Genomic DNA, 3,866 nt, shown 5'->3' with positions numbered 1-3,866 from the left:
AATTAATGTCAAAATTATCCTTGGTATGACCTTATAACCACACAATATAGCTTAGAAACCCCCAGTTTAGAGTTCTGGGATGAAGGCCTAAGTATCCCTTTGGCTGAGAGCCAACCAGCAAGACCCAATGTCAATAAACACTTTGGTTCAGTTCAAGTATACCTTACAGCCAGCCTACCCCTGAACATCTTTGTAGGCTAGTTTGTAAATGACTGGTCACAAGTCAATGAAGCTAGGGTAAAGTAAACTACTTAAAGCAGTCTACAACGGAGTCAACTGTCAGGAAACTGACCTGTTTTAACCACAAGGACTGCAAGACAAGTCATGTCCTAGTTGACATGGCATAAATGCTACAACTGACCAAAGGTGAACATTTCTATACCCCATTCTAAAATAAGGATTTAAATTGTGGCACATCAAACCTAGTCTACTTTAGGAAATCCCTGGGTTAAGCCATGTGATCAATAAAGGGGCTGAACACATGGAACAGCAAATTACTTGGCAGGTCAAGCTTTAGAATTTAGAGACAGGAGGAGAAACATTATGTTAAAGTATTTTTTATTATACAAGAAAATTGTCACAAGTAGCCTACATTTCAAAGGTTTATTGAACCTGGCCATAAAAACAAATCTAAGCAGATCACATCACTGATTTAGACAATTAAATATCACATATGCTAACTCATACAAATCCATATTCTAGAAATAGATCACAAGTGTACATCAAGCCTCTGACAAAGTACTCACTGCAGGTGCAGAAATGCCACTGTTCCTGCATGTGCCACAGATTCATTTATACCTTATTTTCAAAGTGCCTCAACCAACATCGCTTTAGATATGTTAACTTCTTAACAAATTACTAAACTAACCCCTGGTGTCTACACAGGAACAGCGGGACCAAACGGTTTAAAGAGCAGAGTTCCGTACAGTACATACTCATCATGGACTGCCTCCATGGAGAGGACCGTACAGTTCGGGCCTATGGGCATGGGGCCAGTGTGTGAGGTGTGAAGGCCTACTGGTTTGAAACAGCCAGAAGGTGTGAGGGCAAATAACAATTCCCATCAGTGAAGTAGAAAAGAGTTCTCCTCCGGCACGCAACTCCACCAAATCTCTTCGGTTAGGAGCGCACATGACTGCCTTTGATTATTTATTTTAAAATGTGATCTTTGTGAAACAGTTTACCCCATCTAGGCCGCTGATGTTAAAGTCTTGCCGGTGTCTGTTCACTGCTCAACAGCGCTCTAGAAGCGCCCCTGTAGTGAGCCCCCCACCATGATGGGTATGATGAGTGCAACAGAGCTGGACTGCAAGGATACACTGGCTCCTTTGGCAATGTTGTTCTTGGTGACATCGGGCATCTTGGTCATGTTGGAACTCGTACCGCCAGCTCTGGTCGTAGCATTCATGGCAGGGGACTGTGTGGTAGTATTTTGAGCATGGACCTAAAACAGGAGAGCAGAGGGGCTTGTCACATGTGGAAAACACAAACCTGAAACATTTGAGAGTCGGGACAATAATCAATTTGACTTCACTTTCGTACGACTAATTTTTAAAAAGGCAAACGTTCAGCTAGGCACACGGAGTAACCTAGGCAGTAAAAACACAGTAGCCCTATGACAATGTTCCAACAAAATGCACCTTAGAAATCTTAATACATGTAAGTGCCATCACCTTGTGGACAATGTTATCCAAAGCCTATAGGATCATGGGCAACTTAATACATTGAATTGCGCAGAGGAGAATTAAAAATGTATACCGTGCTGCTCAAATTACATTGCCAGCCTACGCAGGTCGTAGTAACGCGAAATCAAGGATTCAGTAGCCTATCTGAAGTGTCATTTCACATTGCGTTCCACATTACGCTGGCACGCTAGATTTTGCCAACATGTCAATCATACCGACTGAAAACATCTGAGGTCAATTATACGCATCAATAGCTTGTCAATGAGAAAAACAGTCAATGTCGAAAATTACACTTAAGATTTATGGTAACAAATTTGTCTGATTAATAAGCTATTTTAAATGTTGCACCTGTCCTGATGAAATGCATTTGCTTTCCAGAATAATGGGTAGTCTAATTCAAATGTGGGTTCACCGAAAACAAAACATAGTAAAACGGACATTTTAGTTCTTACCTGTGATGAAAAATGCATGGCAAGGAGAAGGAACCCAATGTAAGCTATCACCATTTTAGTCATCTTGTTATCGGCTTCTTCACAGCCACAATTGCGCGTAATGAAAGCTGAAAGCTGAAAGCTGCCTTGGTCTTTTCTCAAGATAAATGACTGGAGGACAAACCCAGGGGATTTTATACCACCACCGAGTGTGACGTCAGGCAACACTTCGCATCTCCCAAACCACCTGTTCAGCCTTCCAATCAAATGGAAACCTACAGTTTAATCGAAACATCCCATAAACTACACCTCTGAGACCTCTTCTTATACGTTTTAGGGTGTGCCTGTCAGCAATACAAATAGCCTTTGTGTTAATAATCATTGTCTTTTGATATGAATTCACTGGTTTACAATTTGAAGAGTTTGATACAATTATTCTCTCTACCTTCCTCCTCAGAGAAGGTTGATTCCATGAGCACGATGGGGACATTTTTCGAACAATAATAATTATACAGTTAGTCTAGTTTATGTTGTTCAACATATTTTTATGGGGATATTTTGCATGGTAAATGGATATATTGTAAAGTGACTGTTCCACTGGATGTCATAAGGTGAATGCACCAATTTGTAAGTCGCTCTGGATAAGAGCGTCTGCTAAATGACTTAAATGTAAATGTTAATGAAAAGAAAAGTTTTAAAGATAAGCAGCTCTTATAGCGACCTCTTGCGGTAAATATAAGCATTTTACCACAACGCAATTCGGTTCATATGTCCATTCCCCGTCCGTAGTAGTAGACCTATTGGTCTTACATGGAAGCTATAATTCACTGGCGGTGAATAAGGTCAACTGAATACTCGAAAAGTACATTTCCTAAAGAAAATGTGTGTGCTCGCTAGCTTGTCTTGAAGTAATATGGTTGATAGAAAAGGATAGCTGGAACAGGTGAAAGTTGGTTGGGTGTCTCTAGCTTGAACTGTTCTAGAGTTAGGCCTATAATATTACTGTTGGTGGGTTATTTATGGTAATTCATGAAAATATAAATAGTTAAAATTTATAAAGTTTTGAAAATGTTGAAGTTGTTTTAATGTTTGTAGCTGAAATGGTGAAAGAGCAGTAGCATTTAAAATGTCTATCACTGTGTTCTTATGGTTGGCATTGGGAGATTCTCTATTGGTCTAAAGCCCATCCACCATAGCCACAGGAAGTAGGGGTGCTGGTGTTGCGGAGGAGATGGAGTTCTTTGAAATCAAATACAATTTTATTCATCACATGCTTCGTAAACAACAGGTGTAAACTGACAGTGAAATGCTTACTTTACGGGCCATTCCCAACAATGCAGAGAGAAAGAAAATAGAGAAATATTGGAAAAGTAGTAAAAACATTTCAGTCAGGAACCCCTACTCAAAACATCTTCCCGCGGCTATGCCATCCCCTCCTTGACTCCTCCATCCTCCTCTCTTCCGTGACCCGGAAACCGATAAGTAGTTGAGGGGTCGAAGAGGGGTCGAAGATAGTATAAATGAATTAGTAGCTGAACAGAGGAGTTTCCTCTCCTTAATTACCTACTAAAGCAGAGGATGCACAAGAGCATCCTCCCAGTGACTAAGTGGACAGTGGCATCATGCTCATACAAGGGCACGTGCCCCCTCAGATTTGTCCTGTTTATTTTAATTTTTCCGATGTTAAATGAATCACTAAACATCATTTTCAGCCCACATTATATCATAATTATTCATAGGCAATATCTGC

At 40.4% G+C, this 3,866-nt stretch overlaps 1 long non-coding RNA gene across 1 annotated transcript; it reads right to left on the bottom strand.

Moving 5' to 3' along the window:
• Positions 1-541: 541 nt before the first annotated feature.
• Positions 542-2,294, bottom strand: LOC124045223. Its single transcript, XR_006840806.1, has 2 exons — positions 2,138-2,294; positions 542-1,444 (listed from the first exon to the last, which is right to left on the bottom strand). It is a non-coding gene; the product is annotated as an uncharacterized LOC124045223 (long non-coding RNA).
• Between the last annotated feature and the right edge of the window lie 1,572 nt (positions 2,295-3,866).

The sequence above is a fragment of the Oncorhynchus gorbuscha genome, linkage group LG10 (genome assembly GCF_021184085.1).
Source record: "Oncorhynchus gorbuscha isolate QuinsamMale2020 ecotype Even-year linkage group LG10, OgorEven_v1.0, whole genome shotgun sequence".
Taxonomy (NCBI): domain Eukaryota; kingdom Metazoa; phylum Chordata; class Actinopteri; order Salmoniformes; family Salmonidae; genus Oncorhynchus; species Oncorhynchus gorbuscha.
This window is presented reverse-complemented; position numbering and strand designations above follow the sequence as displayed.